This window comes from Camellia sinensis, unplaced genomic scaffold, assembly GCF_055761805.1.
Source record: "Camellia sinensis isolate YWXY unplaced genomic scaffold, ASM5576180v1 Unanchor2, whole genome shotgun sequence".
NCBI lineage: Eukaryota > Viridiplantae > Streptophyta > Magnoliopsida > Ericales > Theaceae > Camellia > Camellia sinensis.
The window spans coordinates 20,565,001-20,591,000 of record NW_028129079.1 but is presented as its reverse complement, the minus strand read 5'-3'; positions in this window follow the sequence as shown (position 1 = coordinate 20,591,000).

Genomic DNA, 26,000 nt, shown 5'->3' with positions numbered 1-26,000 from the left:
AGGAAAAGGCCGAATCTACTGAGGTCATCAAGACAGTTGCTGTATCCCAAAAGAAAGAGGCCGAGGCGAGAGCGGCCCAGGCTGAGAAAGAACTTCAGGAAGCCTTGGCCACAAAGGAAGCCGAAATCAAAGAGGTTGATGAGAAGGCATATGCTCAGGGCGTGGCCGACGTCACTGAGGATTACAAGCTTCAAGTCAGGCAGGCATACAACAGAGGATTTTCCCTTGGTTGGATGTCCCTGATAAAAAAATTTGATCTCCCTGTTGACTCCCCTTTCCGCAATGCCGATGCTATTCCTCTCCCATTTCCTCATCTTCCACCTCCAAGTCAGGCTGAAGAAGAATCTGAGTCTGAGGATGAAGATAACAATGAAGATGAGGCCTTGGTGAGGAAATCCAAGGATGCTGCTGAGGCCAAGTCCCCTTCTCCAACTGAGCAAGTCATGGACTTAACTTTGGATGAAGAGGGTGATGAGGTTGTGGAGGCGCCCAAGGAAGCTGTTATAGGGCAATTATCATCCGACCTTCTCTTAGCTGAAAGAAGTCTTGACAAAACGCTTGCAGAGATTGATGCCGAGCTGGCTGCAGAGAAGGCTGCCGAAGTAGTTCCCAGGAATCTGCCGAGGTCCAGACCCAAATCGCTCCTGAAACTGAAGATTCATAACTTTGGATGTCTTACGTACTCTTTTTGTTTATAAGCTTTTCTGTACTTCTGGTTTTGAAACAATGTAAGCTCTTCTAGTTAGCTGAGGTATCTTCTGCTTCTGTTGAATACAACTTTATTTCTGGTTGGCCGTAGTGCCTTCTTTGTATATAATTGCAACTGTTTTTGTCTAAACGCTTTAATCTTTAATTTCTCTTAATTGCGTCTGTATGATTCTGTACTTGGAATATTTTGCATGCCTTTCTATTTTGCCTCCTTTGTACAATCTTCTCGGGGTTACGTACCTCGGGTACAATAATGTTTTACTTCAGCAGGATACAGACCTGCAAACTCTTCATAAATCCCAATAAGTGTTTAACATATACTATTCAATGTTAACTTTGCAAGCTTCTTCTCAAGTTTCAACAAGTATTTAAACAGTGATCTCGGTCTAACCTACTTGTAAATTGCTACAAATTTCAACAAGTGTTACCATATACTGTAAATTTATTTATTTATTTATTTTTTCAAGTAATAACAATGATCAACTTGTAAATTGTTACAAATTTCAACAAGTGTTTAAACAATATATTTAGCTTTTACCTCGACCTGTAAACTACTGTAAATTTCAACAGATGATCACATGTCGGCTTAACATTATTTTGTAAATTGCTATAAATTTCAATAAGTGTTAAGCATCTTCTTTTGGTTGGATCAACCTTTAGATTGTTATAGGTGTGTAGGCTATATCCTCGGTTTTACTTCGACTTGTAAATTGCTACAAATTTCAACAAGTGGATTAAAGAATAATCTCGGCTTAACTCCAACTTGTAAATTGTTACAAATTTCAACAAGTGAAGATAAGGAATCAGCTTAATTCCAACTTGTAAATTGCTACAAATTTCAACAAGTGAATTAAGGAATAATCTCAGCTTAACTCCAACTTGTAAATTGCTACAAATTTCAACAAGTGAAGATAAGGAATCAGCTTAATTCCAACTTGTAAATTGCTACAAATTTCAACAAGTGGATTAAGGAATAATCTCGGCTTAACTCCAACTTGTAAATTGCTACAAATTTCAACAAGTGAAGATAAGGAATTAGCTTAATTCCAACTTGTAAATTGCTACAAATTTCAACAAGTGAATTAAGGAATAATCTCGGCTTAACTCCAACTTGTAAATTGCTACAAATTTCAACAAGTGAAGATAAGGAATCAGCTTAATTCCAACTTGTAAATTGCTACAAATTTCAACAAGTGAATTAAGGAATAATCTCGGCTTAACTCCAACTTGTAAATTGCTACAAATTTCAACAACTGAAGATAAGGAATCAGCTTAATTCCAACTTGTAAATTGCTACAAATTTCAACAAGTGAATTAAGTGTTTCTGTCTTCTCTCTGCCCCCAATGTGAACCTGAGTTCTTCTTGGGTTCTTATTATTCATGTCTCAAAAACACCAATATGTAACTTTATTAAATATATGTGTTTCAAGAAAAGGGAAAAGATTTTATTGATGACATCGGTCAAAAAATACTGTAGTTCTAATGATAGAAGAATTTCAAATTACAAGTGTTCCAAGGTCTTAGCAGTGCTTTGCCCTCGTTATCTTCTAGCCGATAAGCTTCATTGCCTAATACCGAAGTAATTCTGTAGGGGCCTTCCCAGTTTGGGCCAAGCTTGCCCTCTCTGGGATCTTTCTTGTTGCCAACGACTTTTCTCAAAACTAGGTCGCCGACTTGAAAATCTCTCGGATTGACCTTCTTGTTGTAAGCTCTAGAAAGCTGTTGCTAGTGTACTGCGACCTGAACTGCAGTTTTCTCTCTTCGTTCTTCCAAAAGATCCAGATCTCGGGCTAAGAGTGTGTTATTGGTGCCATTCTCTACTCCCTGGGTTCTGATCCCTAGGATGCCGATCTCCAATGGGATGACTGCTTCTGTGCCATAAGCCATGGCAAAGGGGGATTCCCCTGTTGATCTTCTCGGCGTAGTCCGATATGCCCAATGTACGTTGGGCAACTCGTCTACCCACTTTCCTTTTACTGCCTGCAGCATCTTCTTTATTCCATCCAAAATTACTTTGTTGGATGCTTCTGCTTGCCCATTGCTTTGGGGAAAACTTGGTGTTGAAAAGTAATTCTTGATCTTGAATTTTGCACAGAAGTTCTTGATGAGTTTGCTGTCAAACTGTGTTCCGTTGTCGGCAACTATTGCTCTGGGAATCCCAAATCTGGTGATGATGTTTCTCCATATAAAGTTCTTGACGTCCACATCTCGGATTTTGGCAAGAGGTTCTGCCTCTATCCATTTTGTAAAGTAATCTGTTGCCACCAGCAAGTATTTTCTCTGCCCAGTTGCCTGGGGAAGTTTCCCAACCAGATCGATGCCCCATTGGGCAAACGGCCAAGGGCTGGACACTGGGTTTAGGTCAGCAGCTGGCTGATGTATCAAAGGTGCGAACTTTTGGCATTGTTCACACTTCTTTACGTAGGCTTCAGCATCCTTTTACATGTAGGGCCACCAATACCCCTGGGTAATGGCCCTGTGGGCTAATGATCTGCCCCCACCATGGCTTCCACAAATTCCTTCATGAATTTCATATAGGAAATCTTCTACTTGCAAAGGGTGTACGCACCTTAAAAGTGGTCCAGTGAAAGACCTTCTGTAGAGATGTCCATCTTCTGTCAGATTGAATCTTGCAGATTTCAATCTGACTTTGTGTGCCTCCTTATGATCTTCTGGCAGCTTTCCTTCTTTTAGGAATGCAACAATTGCATCCATCCAGCTTGGTCACATGTCCACACACATTGCTTGCTGCTCTGTGCTCTCTGGTTCTATGCTCGGGTCCGACATATAGTCGATCATAATTGTCCTTGTTTTTCCCGTCTGTATTGAACTTGCTAGGTTAGCCAACGCGTCGGCGTAGGTGTTGTCATTTCGGCTAACTTGGAGTAGTCGGCAGTTCTGAAATAGGGCTGCCAATCTAATGACCTCTTTTGCATATGCCGACATCCTTTCGTCCCTGGCTGCAAATTCACCTGTTGACTGGTTAACAATAAGTTGTAAATCACAAAAAACTATTACCTCATCTGCTTCTGCTGCTGCTGCCAGTTTTAGCCCTGCAATTAATGCTTCGTATTCTGCTTCATTGTTTGAGGCCTTGAACCCCAAACGGATGGACTGTTCTATTATTTCTCCATCTGGAGATATCAGCAGTACTCCTGCCCCGGCTCCTTGTCGATTCGAACTCCCATCGACGAACAGTTTGAATGAGTCGCCGATGTAGATGCTGCAGGGTCTGAGCTTTTCCTTCCTTTGATCTTTTGCGTTTGGCTGGGATTCTTCTTGCTTGCTGGGACAATGCTCATCCTGGCTGTCACGACCCAAACCCGGCCCTATGGGTTTAGCACCGTAACCGGCCAGTAATCCGAGATTACTGAAGGCCTGCTTAACAGTAGTACAGTAAAACAGAGTTCAAGGCCCGGCGGAAGCCAATACAGTAAATAAATAATGTCCATTGAGCTATGACAGTCTGTATGCCAAAAAGATGTTTCATGCATTCATACATACAAACAGTACAGTCTACAAAATTTTCAGTCACACAGTACAGGGACCTAATCCCTTGATAACAGTACAGTTAGTAGCTGACAGTCTATACAGTAATCCAAATAGTATGGAGACAGACGGGGGAAAAACAAAACACCCCAAAGCCATAGCATGGCAACTCGGAACCTCGCAGTGAGGCACAAAGGCTGGCTTGACAAAACTGGAGTCTAACCCATGCTCCTGGCTCCGATCTGGTGGCTGAGCACCTACATATATATATATATATATATAAACAGTGAGCTAAAGCCCAGCGAATAACATAATGCGTAAAGAGGTTAAGAATGAAATGTCCTCACAGTAATGAAAGCAGTTCATTAAACAACACTTCAGTCTTTCAGTCAGAACAGTTATTCAGTCATATGTGGTACATCTATTAGCATAGCAGCAAACAGTAGGTCTTAAAGACCGAACAGTAATGATGGCCATCAATCAATAAACAGTAGTGGTTCCACGAGGGAACCGACAGAGATCTCTGTAACAGTAGCAGTAACAGTATACAACAGTTGCTAAGGATGCCACAATACATTTCAGAATATAGGACATGCATTCAAACAATTAACAATAATTACTTCAGAAAACAGTTTCGTTAAACAGTCAGAAAACATTCTCAGTTGAACATATCTTTACACAATTGTTACTCGTAGAGTTTGGGCTACAGTATGCTAGAGCGTGTCTCCCCAGTCGCCAACCCTACACAGTTCACAGGTTGAACACACACTAAGCTACACAGTTGGGAAATATCATAACTTAATCCCTAATTTGCCTTGGTGTGTTCTACATCTATATCCTCATTAAGATGCCTTAAACTAGGCCTAAGAATGCCTAGGATGGGATGAGGATGCAAAAATACACTTAGAAAACATTTCGTAAAGTTTGCTGAAAATAGGAGCCTCGCTCGAGCGAGCTTTTCTTCGCTCGAGCGAGCTTCCAAAATCAAAGGCTTCGCTCGAGCGAGGAATCCTTCGCTCGAGCGGTCTGTCGAAACAGTAAAAATACTGGATGCTGTGATTTTACGCGCGATGGTCGCTCGATGCTCGCTCGAGCGGAGCCCTGGATAAAGGTGCTCACTCGAGCGTGGAATCCTTCGCTCGAGCGAGGAAGCCAAATCTGGAATTTCCAGGTTTGCCTCCCAAGCTCAAACCAAGCATTCTACCACTCCAAACTCGACCTCTTGGGCCCAAATTCTGGAAAACATAACTAAATTCAATGTATAACAAGTTTTAAAGCTCAATCTATGAATTCAAGCCCCAAAGGTGAGTCAATTAAAACCATATTCAAACCCATTTTCAAGAATATGAAAAACATGCAAACATGCATGGATTCAAACCAAATTCAACCTTCAAAGCTTGTTCAGATGGACTCATTTCTTCAAGAACATGATGAATTCATGGACTCAAGCCTAATTATGAACATGCATATACAATTTTACCATGAATTCAACTCAAAACTCATCAATTCAAACATGCATGCATGAATTATGTTCTAATCCTACATGTATAAACTAAAACAAGACTTAACTCTACAATTGAAGCATGAATCATGCAAGAATTAATTCTATGACAACAACAAGAAGATGAATGTCCTACCTTAGTCTTGTATTCAAGGTTTAGGAGTCCAATTTGACAATTTACACTTCAATTCCAAGCAATTCAAGCCAATTCAACAAAATGAACTCAATTCTCTCCTATTTCCTCTCTTGGTCGGCTAGTATAAGGAAAAGGGCGGAGGAAATGGTTTTTGATCAAGCATATACAAGTCTCTAAGTGTGTGAGGTAGTGGCCCACTTAGTGGCAAGTTTGGTAAATAAGTCAAAGTTTGCAATATAACAATATTTAATCTAATTCAGTCATACCTAATCACATTTCTGATAAATATACCATTAAATCACATAATTTCCAATGAATCCCAAAACATCAATCTATTTTCGATTCGGCCGCTGATAAGGCCTTCATTTTGCAGTTTAAACATAAAAATACCAACAAATAATCAAACAATCGAACAGATAAAAATGCAATACAATAGATATGCTCAGTCAATTCAGTTCCAGTTTTCAATCAGTCTATTTAGTACTTCAGTTAGTTTAATTATCTGTCATAAGCAGTCCAGTTTAGCAATAATCAGTAGGTAATTCAGTAATTTTTTTTTTCCAGTAAGCAGTATGGGGGTTGTTACAGTCTCCCCTCCTTATAAGGAGTTTAGTCCTCTAAACTCGAGTTACCTTCATTCTGGGAGAAAACAGGATCAAGCGGGAACAGATCAGGATATCGCTTAGCCATGTCATCTTCCCTTTCCCAAGTGGCATACACACCACCATGGTTCTGCCAGTCAACTTTCACTAGCGGGATCTCTTTGTTTCTCAATTTCTTGATCTGTCTGTTTACAATCTGTATAGGTCGTTCCTCGTAAGTGTAGTCATCACTCAACACTACCCGAGTAGGCTCAATTACATGGAAGGGATCCCGGAGATAATCTCTTAACATCGAAATGTGGAAAACATTATGCATGTGCTCCATTTCAGGAGGGAGCGCAACTTGATACGCCACCGGATTAATTTTCTCAAAAATCTCATACGGTCCGACGTATCTTGGCGCTAACTTGCCTTTGACTCCAAAACGAGTCTGGCCCTTCATTGGTGTCGCTTTCACAAAAACGTGATCACCCACTTCATACTCTCTGTCCCGTCTTCTGACATCCGCATAACTTTTCTGTCTACTCTGTGCAGTTTTCAGTCTTTGCTGTATCAGTTTTATCTTTCCAGTCGTCTCATATACGATCTCGGGCCCAAGCAAAGGCCCATCTCCAACTTCTGGCCAGCAAATCGGAGATCTACATTTTCTGCCATACAATGCCTCGAAAGGCGCCATACCAATACTCGAATGGTAGCTGTTGTTGTAGGCGAATTCAACTAATAACAGATGACTTTCCCAATCTCCCTGAAAATCAAGGACACACATTCTCAGTAAATCCTCCAGAGTTTGGATGGTCCTTTCTAACTGTCCATCTGTTTGAGGATGATAGGCACTACTCAGCCTCAATTCAGTACCCAATGCAGTCTGTAGACTTTGCCAAAACCTCGATGTAAACTTCGAATCCCTGTCAGAAACAATAGACACAGGCACTCCATGCAGTCTCACAATTTCATCAATATAGATAACAGCCAATTTTTCCGCATTATAGATTGTCTTGACAGGTAAGAAGTGAGCAGATTTGGTTAGTCTATCAACAATAACCCAAATTGAATCCATACCTTTTCTGGAGCGAGGTAACCCAACGATAAAATCCATCGTGATATACTCCCATTTCCACTCTGGTATGGGTAGGGGTTGCAATAATCCGGCAGGTCGTTGATGTTCAGCTTTGACTTGTTGGCAATGAAGACATTTGGACACAAAGTCGGCAATTTCTTTCTTCATTCCCGGCCACCAGAAATTTTGTTTCAGATCTTGGTACATTTTCGTATTCCCCGGGTAGATAGACAATTTTGAATTGTGGGCCTCTTGCAGAACTCTTCTTTTCAGTTCAGTGTCATTCGGCACACACAGTCTTTCTTGAAATTTCAGTACATTGTTCTCGAATTTGAAACCCGGTCTCGGCTTAGACTCTCTTTCTTCGATGATCTTTTTTAAGAAGTCATCCTGTTACTGTTTCTCTTTAATTTCTTCTATCAAGGCTAGTTGAGCAGAAATAGCGGCTAGCGTTCCACTTTGTTCTCTCAAAACAACTTCAATTTCAAATTTTTCAAGGTCACCAAGCAGCTCTTTCTGTCTGGTGAGCAAACAAGCTAAGTTGGCAATTGACTTTCGGCTCAATGCATCGGCAACAGTATTGGCTTTTCCCGGATGGTACAGAATCTGTAGATCGTAGTCTTTGATCAGTTCTAGCCATCTGCGCTGTCTTATATTTAGTTCCTTCTGTGTGAAGAAATATTTTAAGCTCTTGTGGTCGGTGTATACTTCACATGTCGTCCCATACAGATAGTGACGCCAAATTTTCAGTGCAAACACCACCGCAGCAAGTTCCAGGTCATGGGTCGGGTAGTTCTTTTCATGTGGTCTCAACTGTCGGGAAGCATAAGCAACAACTCTCCCATTCTGCATTAAAACACACCCCAAACCCTTATGAGAAGCATCACTAAATACAGTATAACCATCCGTACCTGAAGGTAAGGTCAAAACCGGTGCAGTCACAAGTCGAGTTTTCAACTCTTGGAATGCTGATTCCCTTTGGTCAGTCCAGTCAAATGATGTCCCCTTCTGAGTTAACTGAGTCAATGGTAGGGCAATTTTGGAGAAATCTTTGACAAATCTTCTGTAATATCCAGCCAATCCCAAAAAGCTTCGGACTTCAGTCACATTTGTTGGTCTAGGCCAGTTCACTACAGCTTCAATTTTCTGCGGATCAACAGAAATTCCATTTTTGCTAACAACATGCCCCAAAAACATAACATGGTCAAGCCAAAATTCACATTTAGACAGTTTAGCATACAGTTTCTGTTCTCTTAGGGTCTGCAGGGGAAGTCTCAGATGATGTTCATGTTGTTCTACACTTTTGGAGTAAATCAATATGTCATCAATAAATACTACAATGAAATCATCAAGGTGTGGTTTAAAAATTCTGTTCATGAGGTCCATAAAAGCAGCAGGGGCATTCGTGACTCCGAATGGCATAACTAAAAATTCATAATGGCCATACCTCGTTCTAAAAGCAGTTTTATCAATGTCTTCCGGTTTAACCTTCAGTTGATGATACCCCGATCTGAGATCAATCTTGGAAAACACTTGTGCACCCTGTAACTGATCAAATAAATCATCAATACGTGGCAATGGGTATTTATTTTGCACAGTTACCTTGTTCAATTCACGGTAATCAATGCACAGTCTCAGCGAGCCATCTTTCTTCTTTACAAACAAAACCGGTGCACCCCACGGTGAAGTACTGGGCCTGATAAAATTCTTGTCTAACAGTTCTTGCAATTGCACTTTTAACTCCTTCAGTTCAGTTGGGGCCATTCTGTAAGGAGCTTTCGATATCGGCTGTGTACCCAGAATCACATCAACGGTAAATTCAATCTCCCTGTCAATCAAATCCCCTGGAAGATCATCTGGAAATACATCTGGGAATTCCCTGACTATAGGAATACAATTCACATCAGTTTTAACACTATCATCAGTAGACACAGTCAGCACAAAACACAGATATCCTTTACACCCCTTTCTAATTAATTTAACAGCTTTCACTGACGAAATCAAATACGGAGGAGGTACTACTCCACTCCCATTAAACACAAATTCAGGCAAACCAGGTGGATGGAAAACAACTTGCTTGGTCACACAATCAATAGTGGCATGATATTTTTGTAACCAATCCATCCCCAATATTACATCAAAATGATCAATGTTCAATGGTAGTAAATCAATAAATAGATGCATATCCCCAACAATGATTTCACATGCAGGGTACATATAAGCACATGTCATGGATCCTCCTACGGGTGATGATATGGCTAGCAGATAGTTCATGGGTTCTAAGGGTCTATTCAATTTCCATGAGAAAACATGCGATACATAAGAATGTGTAGACCCCAAATCAATCAATACATATGCATTTTGTGTACAAATAGAGAGGATACCTGACACAACAGTTTCAGTATTTTGCACGTCTCCCGGTACTAGGGTGAACACTCGGCCCTACCTCATGGGCTCTTTCCCGGTAGCTTTGGGGTTAGGCTTTGGTGCTACAGTTGACGCTGCTGCGCTTGGTGTAGCTTTGCTACTAACTTGCGGAGCGGAGGGACAGTCTCTAACCATGTGGCCCACTTTGCCACATCTGTAATAGGCTCCGGATATTTTGTGACAAACCCCCTTGTGCTTATTGCCACATACAGAGCAGGGTGGAATGAACCCACTCCATTGGCTGGGGCAAGTTGTCGACCCCGTATTCTGTTTCTTGTTGGCCGGGTTGTGCTTGCCTTTCTTGAATTTGAAACCCTGCCTTTTACCATGCCATTCAGTTGTTGGTGTTTCAGATTGTTTCACTGCTGCAATGTTTGACTCGGCCATCAATGCCCGGTCGAGAACACCCACAAAAGTCGGTAGTTTCAAAACACTTATTTGGTCAAGTATTGCAACATTAAGGCCACCCTCAAATTTTCTGGCCTTTTTGTAGTCAGTGTCCACCATATGTGGTGCATATCTTGCAAGCTCAGTGAACCTTGCTTCATATTCAGCCACAGACATTGTACCCTGTCTCAGTTGTTCGAATTCAGTCACTTTCCTATCCCTAACACACTGTGGGAAGTACTTTTCAAAGAAGGACTCCTTGAACTGAGCCCAAGTCATAACAGTATTTGTATCGTGGATCAACATCCACCACCTTCTAGCTTCTTCTTGTAGGGTGAAGGTAGCTAACAATACTTTATTCGCTTCTGAGCACGGAAACACTTCAAATAGTTTTTCTGTTTCAAGCACCCAAGCTTCAGCCTTTAGCGGTTCCAGTCCTCCCTGAAAGGATGGCGGTTTCATCTTGCTGAATTTATGGGTGAGAGCAATAATATCCCCATCATTCACATTCGCATTAGGTTCCGACTGTACCGGAGGAGGAGGAGGTGGGGGCTGTTGGTTCTGTCGTTGTTCAAGTCTAGCAGTTATTAGTTCCATCATTCTTTCCATTCTTTCCATTCTTGCCTCGGTAGATGAGGATTCAGGTTCATTTGCATTGTCCATTTCACTATAAGCAGTTATAACAGTTATAGCAATTGTAACATAAACAGTTGCATATTTAGACAGTTATCACATCAACATGTATTCAATCATAACATAGCCACACACTTTTCAAGTTCATGAAATGCCCTAATCACTTTTCTAGGATACCCTATAGCTCATTTGGACACGTGTGTGCGGTATGACTCGTGGTTAAGTATCGCTCTGATACCACTCTGTCACGACCCAAACCCGGCCCTATGGGTTTAGCACCGTAACCGGCCAGTAATCCGAGATTACCGAAGGCCTGCTTAACAGTAGTACAGTAAAACAGAGTTCAGGGCCCGGCGGAAGCCAATACAGTAAATAAATAATGTCCATTGAGCTGTGACAGTCTGTATGCCAAAAAGATTTTTCATGCATTCATACATACAAACAGTACAGTCTACAAAATTTACAGTCACACAGTACAGGGACCTAATCCCTTGATAACAGTACAGTTAGTAGCTGACAGTCTATACAGTAATCCAAACAGTATGGAGATAGACGGGGGAAAAACAAAACACCCCAAAGCCATAGCATGGCAACTCGGAACCTCGCAGTGAGGCACAAAGGCTGGCTTGACAAAACTGGAGTCTAACCCATGCTCCTGGCTCCGATCTGGTGGCTGAGCACCTACATATATATATATATATATATATAAACAGTGAGCTAAAGCCCAGCGAATAACATAATGCGTAAAGAGGTTAAGAATGAAATGTCCTCACAGTAATGAAAGCAGTTCATTAAACAACACTTCAGTCTTTCAGTCAGAACAGTTATTCAGTCATATGTGGTACATCTATTAGCATAGCAGCAAACAGTAGGTCTTAAAGGCCGAACAGTAATGATGGCCATCAATCAGTAAAAAGTAGTGGTTCCACGAGGGAACCGACAGAGATCTCTGTAACAGTAGCAATAACAGTATACAACAGTTGCTAAGGATGCCACAATACATTTCAAAATATAGGACATGCATTCAAACAATTAACAATAATTACTTCAGAAAACAGTTTCGTTAAACAGTCAGAAAACATTCTCAGTTGAACATATCTTTACACAATTATTACTCGCAGAGTTTGGGCTACAGTATGCTAGAGCGTGTCTCCCCAGTCGCCAACCCTACACAGTTCACAGGTTGAACACACACTAAGCTACACAGTTGGGAAATATCATAACTTAATCCCTAATTTGCCTTGGTGTGTTCTACATCTATATCCTCATTAAGATGCCTTAAACTAGGCCTAAGAATGCCTAGGATGGGATGAGGATGCAAAAATACACTTAGAAAACATTTCGCAAAGTTTGCTGAAAATAGGAGCCTCGCTCGAGCGAGCTTTTCTTCGCTCGAGCGAGCTTCCAAAATCAAAGGCTTCGCTCGAGCGAGGAATCCTTCGCTCGAGCGGTCTGTCGAAACAGTAAAAATACTGGATGTTGTGATTTTACGTGCGATGGTCGCTCGATGCTCGCTCGAGCGGAGCACTGGACAAAGGTGCTCGCTCGAGCGAGGAATCCTTCGCTCGAGCGAGGAAGCCAAATCTGGAATTTCCAGGTTTGCCTCCCAAGCTCAAACCAAGCATTCTACCACTCCAAACTCGACCTCTTGGGCCCAAATTTTGGAAAACATAACTAAATTCAATGTATAACAAGTTTTAAAGCTCAATCTATGAATTCAAGCCCCAAAGGTGAGTCAATTAAAACCATATTCAAACCCATTTTCAAGAATATGAAGAACATGCAAACATGCATGGATTCAAACCAAATTCAACCTTCAAAGCTTGTTCAGATGGACTCATTTCTTCAAGAACATGATGAATTCATGGACTCAAGCCTAATTATGAACATGCATATACAATTTTACCATGAATTCAACTCAAAACTCATCAATTCAAACATGCATGCATGAATTATGTTCTAATCCTACATGCATGAACTAAAACAAGACTTAACTCTACAATTGAAGCATGAATCATGCAAGAATTAATTCTATGACAACAACAAGAAGATGAATGTCCTACCTTAGTCTTGTATTCAAGGTTTAGGAGTCCAATTTGACAATTTACACTTCAATTCCAAGCAATTCAAGCCAATTCAACAAAATGAACTCAATTCTCTCCTATTTCCTCTCTTGGTCGGCTAGTATAAGGAAAAGGGCTGAGGAAATGGTTTTTGATCAAGCATATACAAGTCTCTAAGTGTGTGAGGTAGTGGCCCACTTAGTGGCAAGTTTGGTAAATAAGTCAAAGTTTGCAATATAACAATATTTAATCTAATTCAGTCATACCTAATCACATTTCTGATAAATATACCATTAAATCACATAATTTCCAATGAATCCCAAAACATCAATCTATTTTCGATTCGGCCGCCGATAAGGCCTTCATTTTGCAGTTTAAACATAAAAATACCAACAGATAATCAAACAATCGAACAGATAAAAATGCAATACAATAGATATGCTCAGTCAATTCAGTTCCAGTTTTCAATTAGTCCATTCAGTACTTCAGTTAGTTCAATTATCTGTCATAAGCAGTCCAGTTTAGCAATAATCAGTAGGTAATTCAGTAATTTTTTTTTCCCGGTAAGCAGTATGGGGGTTGTTACACTGGCTCAACGGAGCCCGATGTTCGATGGTTTCGGGCGTGAATTTTGCCACGAAGTCAGCTAAAACTTGGCATTTAATTGCTGTTCTCGGCCTGAACTCCAGGTCATACTGACCCAGGGCTACTGTCCATCTTGCTATCCTTCCTGTTAAGTCTCCTTGTTGCAACAATGACTTCAGTGGATGCTTTGTTAGGACCACAATCTTGTGCGCCTGAAAGTAATGGTTCAACTTCTTTGAAGCCATTACTAGTGCTAGCATTAATTTCTCCAATGGTAGATACCTTGTTTCTGCGCGGGCCAAGGTTTTTCTTACATAGTAAACCGCCTTTTGCTCCCATTTTTCTTCTCGGATTAGTACTGCACTTACTGCTTGTTCTGAAACTGCCAAGTACAAAAACAGTTCTTTCCCTGGTTCTGGATTGGAAAGAACCGAAGTTGTGGTCAAGTACTTTTTTAGGTCGGTTAGAACGGCTTCGCATTTTTCTGTCCACAAAAAGTCTGTGGCTTTTTTCACCAAGTTGAAGAAGGGTCTGCATTTATCTGAGTTTTTGCTGATGAATCTGTTTAGGGCTGCGGCCCTTCCAGTAAGCATCTGAACCTGTTTTGCCGACGTCAGGCTCTACAGCTCTAGGATGGCCTTGATTTGGTCTGGGTTGGCCTCAATGCCCTTTCTCGTTACTAGATACCCTAAAAACTTACCTGATCCAACTCCAAACGCGCACTTTGATGCGTTGAGTCGGAGCCGGTATGTTTTGAGTATATCAAAGACCTCTTTTAGGTCGGCAAGATGACCCTTAGATTCTTTGGTCTTCACGACCATGTCATCGATGTAGACTTCTACTGTTTTGCCAATCAGGTACTTGAACATTTTTGTTACTAACCTTTGGTAAGTTGCTCCTGCGTTTTTCAACCCAAAAGGCATTACCTTGTAACAGTACAGGCCTTTAGGGGTGATGAACGCGGTTTTCTCCTCGTCTGGAGGGTATATGGCAATCTGGTGGTACCCCCTGTATGCATCCAGAAAACTCATTCTTTCATGTCCTGAAGTAGCGTCTACGAGCTGGTCAATTTTGGGCAGAGGAAAGCTGTCTTTGGGGCAAGCTTTGTTGAGGCTGGTAAAGTCTACACAAACCCTCCATTTGCCGTTCTTCTTCTTCACCACCACTGTGTTGGATAGCCAAGTTGGGTAGTGAACTTCTCGGATGGCCCTGGCCTCCAGAAGTCTATCTATTTCTTCTTCTACTGCTTCGACGTGCATCAACGTCGGTCTTCTGGCTCGTTGAATAACAGGTTTTGCCGACCTGTCGACATTCAGTCTGTGGCAAGTGACCTCGGGGTCAATGCCAGGCATCTCGTAAGGTGTCCAGGCGAACACCTCAATGTTGGCTCTCAAAAAATCTTCCAGTTCTCTTTCCTCTTCTTCGGCTAAGCCTGAGCCGAGAAGAAAGAAGCGTTCCTCGTTGCCCTCTTGGACAAGGATTTTCTTTAGTGTTTTTTCACTTTTTTCGGTTGGCTCATTGCCGACATCATCTAGGACCTCCATGTCTTCGTCTTCAATCTCTGCCTCTTTTGGCTTTCGAATGCTGCAAGTAGTCTTCATTGCTGCCATGGAGCAATTTTTTGCTTGCAGTTGATCTCTTCTGACTTCTTCATTCCCATGCTCTGTTGGGAACCGTAGTAGTTGATGCAGTGTTGAGGGAACTGCCCCCATTGCATGCATCCATGGTCTTCCCAAGATGATGTTATATGGGGAGGGTGTGTCAATCACCATAAATTCTGTCTTGATCTGCTTAGTACCAGCTTGTACTTCCACGCTTGCTGCGCCCAATGGCCATGTCGGCGTTCCATTGAAGCCGACCATAGGGTTGTTGGATTGTTCCAGGTCGTCTGGGTGAAGGCCCAGCTCCTTGTAACATCTGACGTACATGATGTCACAAGAGCTGCCTTGATCTATTAGGATGCGTTTCACTTGGCATTCCCCAACCTGGAGAGATACTACCAAGGCATCATTATGCGGATGTTGGACCAGCTCCAGGTCGGCTTCAGTAAAGGCTATCACCGGCCCTTGGCACTCTTCTGGCCGATGTCTTTTTTCCCCGATTTGGTAGACATGCTATAAATGCCTTACCCTCTGGGTCTCTCCTCTGACTTCGTTCTCGTTGACCCTTGAGTGGATCACATTAACCACCCTGGGTCCTTCTGCCTGTGGTTGCTGTGCTGGAGGTGGTGGAGCTGCTGGTGCTTGAGACAATCTTTCCTGTTCTTCTCTGGTCCTGGCCTCATCAACAAGGTCCCTCAGATGGCCTTACCTTACCAAGTCTTCTAAGTGTGCTTTTAGGGCTCTGCAACCCTGGGTTGGGTGCCCTTCTTCATTGTCGTAAGCACAACGCCTACCCATGTTTCTTCCCATGAATTCCCCTGGTACTCTTGCTGGAGTTCTGAAATAGGGTTGGTTTCGTATTTGATCCAAGACTTTATGGATGGGGATTCGGAACACCGTCGTCACTGCCTGTTTACCCTTTAATTCCGTTTCTTGTTTGGTCGGTCCGTTGTTACCTCGGCCTCGCTTTGGCGAGCCGTTTCCTTTCTCCTGCTTTATCTCTTTGTTTCCCGATGTATCTTCCTCGGCTCTAGCGTACTTCTCAATTCTTGCCATGAGCTCTTCCATGCTTTTTGGCAGTGTTCTTGCCAAAGAATTTCGTAGTGGGCAGTCATCTTTTAGGCCGTTCTTGAAAGATACGACCGCCACTACTTGGTTGCATTCGGGTATTCGATTGAACACTTCATAGTATCTCTTCGCGTAGGCCCTAAGGCCTTCTTCCTTGGTGATTCTTAAAGCCATCAGGGCGTCGACCCTTAAGGGCTGTAGTTTGTTCGTTACAAACCTGGCCACAAACATCTCGGCCAGGCCTTCCCATGTCTTCACACTTCCCTTTGGTAGTTTATGGAACCAATCGGATGCAATTTCTCCAAAGGATGAGGGAAATACTTTGCAGAGCAATGGCTCGTTCCCACTGTATAATGCCATTGAGTTCAGGTATAGTCCAACATGGAAGTTGGGGTCTGACTTACCATAATAAATTTGGAACCTCGGCATACTGAATCTTTTTGGCGCTTCAAATTTGTCTAGTTCCACCGAGAATGGTGTCCTCGGCTTAATTGGGGAAATTACCTCGGCTTTAACATTCTGTTGCCTCCTCTTGAGGTAATCTCTTAAGTCTTCTTTACTCCTTCCTGGAGCTTGGCTATCTTTTGATTTCAATTTCTTCGACATGCTGCTTTCGGCCTCGTGGTGGGCTCGTTTTGATCTCTCTCCATGTGTTGTGTCAAAGCAAAGTGCCTGCCTTTGAACATGGCGATGTTCTTTGGGCTCTAGATCCTTCGTGTGATAGGTCCTTTGGGACTCTTCTTGTCTTGGCTCTTCTCGTCCGCCTTCCCTGGAAGGTCGGTGAGAGTGCCTTCCGTTCCTGGTGTGCTGAGGGACTTCGGGGATTGTTGTTCTTCCTCCCTTTTGGGCATTGGTTGTTGGCATCGGTGTGTCCTGCAGCGGGTATGGTGGCTGCATGACATTATTTTGCATCATGAAGTTGACGACCGACTGTAGGTCCGCCAACTTGTTTGCCAAGTCCTTTACTTCCTCATCCCTCCGTAGGCACCTATCCCTCCATACTTGAAGGTTATCTTCGTTATAGTACTGGCCTTGGTCTGTCTTCTTTGAAGTGTTGCCTTCCTGGCCGACGTCTTTTTCGACGTGGCCTTGGTCATGAATTTCTGCATTGTGGTTGTTTCCTTCAACATCAAGGTCAATTGGTCTGCCACTCCCAGCAGGAGTGTTGCCCCCAATGTTTTCCCTCTGTCCGTTACTGGCCATCTATTCTTCTAAGATTCCCACAGACGGCGCCAAATTGTGTGGGTGATTTTCCGACCACACTGCCCGCTTAGTAATCAGCTGGAGAGCACCGGCAGAATAGATGGCTTCAGCAAACTTGTAATAGAAAGAAAAGGCTCCGGCGGTGGCTCTTCCACCCGGGGGCACTCCGACGATGAAGTCAGTATATCTCTCAAAGATAATCAAGTGCTAAACTCACAAGCTTGAGTATAAAACTGTGTACCTTAGACCCACGGGGGTGCCTCTCTTTTATAGTTTACTCAATCCTAGTCCCACTAGAAGCCTGACTTCTATGGACTCCAATTCGGTACAGACTTTGGATTCCTCAAGAGATATAGATAAACTCTCTAAGAGCTCTATCCTTATCTTAGCAAAGTCTTCTCTTTACTCTAGGACTCTTGTCCCTTATCCGCTTATCTCGGATTTCGATATCTTTGGAGATAACCTCGGCCTTGCCAAGATAACCTCGGCATAACTACCACGACACGTGGCACTTCAGCTGACACGTCGGCGTCACCATGCCACGTGTTGGCATTCAAAAAATACATCCCCACATTTATTATTTAACTTTTCTATAAGTTTCTTTTAGTTAGCTCTAAAAGAAAGCTAAAAATAACGTTGAAAACAAAAAGTGAAATTGGAAGCTGAGTAATCAAAATTCAATTAAATGTGAAAGTGAAAATGTAAGTCAAATTTTTTTTTAAATGTCATGCTAGTTTATAGTTATTTATTGATATTACCCTCGTGTTCTATACTTTTGTGTTATTTAAAAATTAACAACTTGCCCAATACCCATAGCACAGGTGATTGAAGACCGGCCGCATAACAGAATTTGACTTTGTAGTTTTGGTTTCATAGCAGCCCCCCCGATTTCATATTTCTGGGATTTTAATTTTGTTTTTTTTTTCTGTTCTTTTTTTTTTTTTTCCCGTGTGTTGATGGCATGTTTTTTAAAAAGCAAAAAATGTTATACAATTTGATAAATGTGTCTGATTTTTTTTTTTTTGGTTGAAAATTTTCAATTATTTTGGTTGAGTTTGAATCCAAATTCAACTGGTCTCATAATTTTGGTCCTTTTTTATTCTTTACCGTAATTTCTGAAAATGACGGGGGTTTGGGCTCAGCTAACTGATTCAAATCAGAACCATCCTTATCCTTTGATTATGGGGAAAACAACTTGTATTTAAATCACATTGCAAGTGTTTTGACAAGAAGAATTAGGATTAATATATCGATAATGTTAGGTAGCTCAAATTTTTGTGGTTTAAATGGCTCAAATTTGTCAAAACGACGTCGTTTTGACAGATTTTGAGTGTAAAACGACGTCGTTTTGACAAATTTGAGCCATTTGAGCCACAAAAATTTGAGCTACCAAACATTTTCCTTAATATATATACTAGTTTATCATCCGTGCTATGTATGGGATAATTATAAATATTTATATTTATTTTAGATTTTTTTTAATATATAAATTATGTTTTTTGAGATTTTTTATAAAAATAATTTAACAATCTTATCACTAACCATAATGTATGAGAGAAGTTAAAAAAAGTACTGCAGTAACTATACATGGATTGCATCTATAATTATTTGTTTGAGGGGATTTTTAGTATTAATCAGGAGATTTTGACCAAATCAATAAATACAGGCATGTAGAAAGACATGTGGATTGAAAAAAGTTAATAAATACTGATTAGGGGATTTTGACCAAATCAATAAATGTTGAGTTTTTTTTTTTAAATAAAAAATTTAGAAAATTCAGATTGGGATATTGAAACTCCTACAGTCTTAGGGGTTGAAAACACCATTTTGCTTAATATATACCTAACATAACACCCGTGCTATGCACGGATTATGTTTACAATTATCTATATATGTGAATTGTGATTTTTAAATGTATTTTTTTTTCTTTTTTTTCTTAAATGTCTTTTTTTTTTCCTTTTTTATATTATATTAAAATTTAATATTTTGATAATAATCATATGTGTTATACTTTTTAAGGAATTAAATGTTTATATTAAAATTTAATATTTTGATAATAATCATATGTATTAGACTTTTCAAGGAATTAAATGTCTTTTTTATTATTATTATATTATATTAAAGTTTAATATTTTGATAATAATCATATGTGTTGGACTTTTCAAGAAATTTTTTCTATGCTTGTTCTTAATACATTAAAGTGTTATTATGAGGGATAATAATCATATATGTTGGGACTTTTCAAGGAATTCATATGTGTTGGATTTCAAAGATTTTTTTTTTTTTTTTTTTGTTCTTAATGCATTAAAGTGTTATTATGAGTGTAAGACTTGGGGGTTGGGAGAAGTTAATAAATGCTAAGGTTTTTTTTTTATTTTTTTAAATCAAAAAATCGAGAAATTTAGATTGGGAGATTGGAGCTCCTATAAGGCTTGGGGTTAAAAACCCCTCTTTTGCTTAATATATAGTATAGATTGGGAGAGGCTTCTCTTCAGTTTAAACAGTAGATTGGAGCGTGTTGTTGAGTATGTAGGACTTATTAAGAGTCTTGTTTTAATGATCTAAATCGTTTAATGTGTAGAGTTCGTCGAGTGCTTCATGCATGCAAAAAAATCACATTGATCGGATATTGGTAGCCTCTTAATCGAAACACATTTTTGTCAATGGTAAATGTGATTTTAAAAATAAATTGTTAACAAAAATGTGTTCCAATCAAGGACCTACCAACATCCGATCAACGTGATGTTTTACAAGTATTAAGTACTCGACAAGTTCTACGCATTAATTGATTCAGATTATTGAAGCAGGACCCGTGGTGGCACACGGGCTCAATAGCACGCTTTAATTCACTGTATAGACTAGAGAAAAGCCTCTTCCACATATATATTTATTAGAATATCACCCGTGTTATGTATGAGATAAAATAATATGTTATTTAATAAAAATATGATAATTATATTTGATTTTTTTATATTATGTAAAATAAAAGTTAAATGGAAGCTAACTAATCGAAATTTTCTTAATTGTTTAAAATTAAGAAAATAAAAAAAATTCGTATGAGATATTGATCATAAAGCTTCTCACTAAAAATCTCATTTTGCTTATATAAATAGGAGTATAAGATTCATTTCATATAAGTGAAATAATACACTTTTTCCTTCTTTTCTCGATGTGAGATTATAAAATAAAAGTTAAATGAAAACTAGGCAATGAGAATTTTCTTAATTGTTTAAAAGTTAACAATTGTTCGAGTGAGAAGTTTTTTTCAAATCAAGCAATGTTAGCAGTTTAATCTTTAATTAGGTCAATCTTTAATTTATCTCAAATCAAACAAATTTAACCAATATATTTTGATAAAACCGCTAAAATCGCAGTTAAACCAGCGAATCAGTCAAACCGAAAACAGTTCCCCCTATCAGTTAGGTCAAAGGAACAATCAATAGGGATGGCAATTTGAAACTGGCCCGATGAAGACCCGATCCCCCGAACTCGAATTGTGCAGGTTTTTTCCAAAAAATACCCCCAACAGGACGGGGATGGTATTTAAAAATCAATCCCTAAACAGATTTGGGCTGGGGACAGGGATAAGTGTCCCAGCCCTGTACCCATCCCGTCCCTGTCCCTGTTCTCGGGCCGGTTTGTCCCTGAAATGAAATTATTAGTTTACCCCTATATATATATACGCACACGTAGTAACCAAACCAAACCCTCATCATCTCCAGTTCTGTCTTTTGTCTCTCTCTCTTCCCTCTACTCTCTCTCTCACTGTCGCCATATTCGTGACGTCGATTATCACTGTCCGCGACGTCGATCGATCTCTTCCGTTGTCCATCGCCATTGTTGCGACGCAGTCACAGCCACAACCACCCATCGCGACGCCGATCGTCCTCCTTCGTCCACCATCGCCTCCTCCGATCTCCTCCGTCATCCATCGTCGCTGATCGTCCACTCTCTCTCTCTCTCTGACACAGATACACTGATCTTTTTTTTTTTTTGCTAGAGATCTGTTTGTGTATATATGTGTATATCTTTCACACAGAGAGAGATGTGTCCATTTTTGCTCGTGTATATCTGTTTGTGTATCATGATATGTTGATGATGATGATGCTGTTGTTGTTGATGGCGGCGGTGTTGAAACAGATTTGGGGGGCCGAGAAATTTATGGATCAGGGAAACTCGATCCCCGTTAGGGGGCGGGGATGGGGATCGTGGTAGGTTTCCCGTCGGGGATTGGGACCGGGGAGATTTTCATAATCCGGGATCGGGGACGGGAAGTGTGATCTCCGGCCCCGCCCCGCCCCGTTGCCACTCTTACCAATCAACTTATACAAAAATTAATTAATTAAAATTTTTAAATTTTATTTTAATTTTAAAATTTAAACTGTCCTGAACCGAAACATACACAACACTAAAATATTAAATGGGAGCATAAGGTTTATATAGTGAAACAATTTATTTTTTCCTCATTTTCCTGATGTGAGATTGTAAAATAAAAGGTAAAAGTTGTTTGGACGGAAAATTCATTTATAATCAAGCAATCTCAGTTGTTTAATTTTTAATAAGGTCAATCTTAGTTTATTTCAAATCAAACAAATTTAAGCAATATATTTTAATAAAACAACTAAAATCGTGGTTAAACCAGTAAATCAGTCAAACTGAAAACGGTATAACCTAATCAGCTAAGTCAAAAAGACCAACCAATTTACAACAAAATTATTTAATTAAAACATTTAAATTTTATTTTAAAATTTAAACATTCTTAAACTAAAACATGCACAATACTATGATATTAAATGAGAGTATAAGATTCACTTTATATAAGTGAAACAACTCACTTTTTATTTCTTTTCTCGATGTGAGATTGTAATTATTTTTAAGTTAAATATTATAAGAGTTTCAAAATTTTATACAAAATTATTTTTAAAATCAAAACGTCTATGTGGAATTGTATAACAAAAGTTAAATTGAACTTAACCAATAGAGATTTTTTTAATTGTTTAAAATTAAGAAAATCATAAAATAATAATAATAATAATAATAATAATAATAATAATAATAATAATAATAATAATAATAATAAATGGTATAGATTATAGTGCTCCTCACTATTTTATTTTTTATTTTTTGTTTATATAAATGGGAGTATAAGATTCACTTTATATAAGTGAAACAATTCACTTTTTCCTTATTTCCCTGACGTGGGATTGTAAAATGAAAATTAAATGGATATGCACATTGGATTATAGATTGAAACTGTATTTATGTTCTTAAACACACAAACAAAAAAAATTGGTATTAATTATAGGGTTTCTTACTAAAAATATTCTTTTACTTATATAAACGGGAGAATAAGATTTACTTTATATAAGTTAAACAATTCACTTTTTCCTTATTTTTCCGATGTGAGATTGTAAAATAAAAATTAAATGGAAGTTAATCAATGGAGATTTTCTTAATTGTTTAAAATTAAGATATTTCAATAATTTATATAAATTTGAGCATAATATTCACTTTATGTAAATGAAACAATTCACTTTTTCCTTTTTTTTTTTTTTTTGATTTGAGATTATGAGATAAAAGGTAAATAGAAGCAAACCAATGAAAATTTTCTTAATTGTTTAAAATTAAGAAATTTTAATAATTTTAAGATAAGGGTTTGAACTTTCTAGAAGGCTTCTCCCTTAAAACTCCTTTTATAAGATTCATTTTATATAAATGAAACAACTCACTTTTTTCTTTCTTTTCTCGATGTGGGATTGTAACACTTTATATAAGTGAAACAACTCACTTTTTCTTTCTTTTCTCGACGTGGGATTGTAATTATTTTAAAATTAAATATTATGAGAGTTTCAAAATCTAATACAAAATTATTTTTAAAATCAAAACTGTGTGGGATTATAAAATAAAAATTAAATTGAAGCGACCCAATGAGGATTTTCTAAATTATTTAAAATTAAAAAAAATCAAAAAAATGAGTGTGAGATATTTTTTTTTTGAACAGAGAGTGTGAGATATTGATCACAAAGTTTCTTACTAAAAATCTCATTTTACTTATATAAATGGGAGTGTAAGATTCACTTTATATAAGTGAAACAATTCACTTTTTCTTTATTTTTCAGATTTGAGATTGTAAAATAAAGGGTAAATGAAAGCTAGCCAGCGAAAATTAGAGAGGCATAATTTAGGTTTGTGAATTTATCATATACGATCATTTTGTAAACTCATATACATATTAAAAAAAAATCAAATTCATTCTAAAGTCATGTTCATGTGATTTCAATGTATTTATCTTTAATAAAAATATATGATATATTTATAAAATTATATATGTCATTTATTTTTTAAAATTAAATATAATAAAATTACGTTATTATAAATGATAATCGCTCAAAGTAAATCGAACTTTAATTTGTTCATAATGTTACTAATAAAAATTGAAAATAAATCAAATTCAATCAACTGACCTCTTCTTTTCTCCAGCATGTGCCTTATTACATTGTCATCCATATGGTTATATAATCGCGAAATTAACTTGCATCATTGCATTTGGAGCAAAATATTATTTTAAAAATATAATTAATTGTAGTTATGCAAACAAGATTGACCCAATTTGAGAAGATGAGTGAAGAGCTTCAAATTTCGAAACCCTTTGATTGTAATAATAATAATAATAATAACATTAATTATTAAAAAGAACTTTTAAATTATATGAATTGGCCTCCTATTAGAGGCATATTTTTACCGTACAATTTGGTGAATCATCAACCTAAACTATGATAAAAACTTTCAACTTAAACAATCCAAACTTAAACAATTCACTTTTTCTTTATATTCCGATGTGGGATTATCAAATAAAAGTTAGTCAATGGAGATTTTCTTAATTGTTTAAAATTGAAAAAACTAGTATGAGATATTGAAACTCCCAAAGGCTCCCCACTTAATGGGATGAAAGTATAAGATTCTTTTTATAGGAGTAAAACAACTCTTTTTTTTTTTTTATTTCTTTTCCCGATGTAAGATTATCAAATAAAAATAATTATTTAAAATTAAGAAAATAATGAAAATTAGAATGAGAATTTAGAGCTACTAGAAGGATTCTCACTAAAAATTCCATCTTCCTTATATAATAAGAAAAATGTTTCAGACCACTAATTCAACACTACTAATACACCACTAATGACGTGACCTTATGTGGACCCCGCCACTAATGTGATAGTTTGGCCTTTTTTTGTTGTTGTTGTTTTTGTTTTTGTTTGTTTGTTTGTTTGTTTGTTTGTTTTTTTTTTTTTTGCACACTGTCACATAATTAGAGGTGTTTTTAGAGGTTGTGTATTAGTGATTTGAATCGAAATACAGATATACTCTTCAACATCTTGCTATACAAAGTTGCTGTTTGTCAAAAACTTTTTTTTAATTGACTTTTTAAGGTTGTGACTTTTTTAGTTTGGAATTAAAAAAAGGTTGTTTGGCATAATTTTTTTGATTATTATGAAAGAAAAAATAAAATAATTATAGTTTGAATGTAATAATTTATCTCACTGACTTAATCAGCATGTTTTGTTTTTTTATACTTTTTTAGTCCCAACTAAAATAACCAACAGTTCTATCTCCTTCCATTAGTTATTCCTCTCACTTATTTTGAAAATAAAATTTTAAAATACATATTTATATACCAAATATAAGTTAATTTTTTTTTTAATGAACAGAAAAATAATAAATTGTAAATGTAAGCAAACAGTTTGGTTTACATTATTTTGGACTGATTTATTCGGTAAAACTATAGTCTATCGTTTGTGTTGGAAGTAGTGAGTGAGTGAGTGATATATAGTTGGTGCAGAAAATGTCATACGAATTTAAGCGGGATCGGTGGCGCCAATTACATTGAACCAGGGAACTTGGTCCCATTTCTCCTGTTTTCTTTTTCTATAATTTGGGAAGTAACCAATAGCTGTTTTTTAACTTTTTATTTATTTATTTATATTATATAAAAAAAAGTACAAAAATAAAATAAATAAATAATGTAATTTAAAAAAATCAAAAAGTGAATAAACTAACTTTTTTAACTTATTTTTTAAAATAGGTCACTGGGTTAAGTTATTATGTTAAAGAACTTCAATTCAATGTATGATAAACTGTTATCTATAAGCTTTCCCTACATGAAGACATGTCTTCCATTCCTTAGAAAGTCATCAAACTACTCTCTCTCTCTCTCTCTCTCTCTCTCTGATAATTGATTACTACTAGTTCATCTTACACTCTTCTTTTTTTTTTCTTTTTTTTTTTTTTTTTTGGGTTGACAAAATCTGAGTCGTGATTTTGTGAGTGTCGTTCACGGCGGGTGACCCCGGTTCCATATACTTTGACTAATTAGTATACTCCCTCTCACTTTGGCCCCACCATTGCCATTCCCCACCTTTTTTTTATGTCATTTAATTTTATGTTTTAGAGTTTGCTATCCTTGGTAATTAGACTTTCGTTCTCATACATTTTTCCCCCCCTTTTCTTTAACTAAGATCTCGTTTGGAGATTTAAAATTTTAG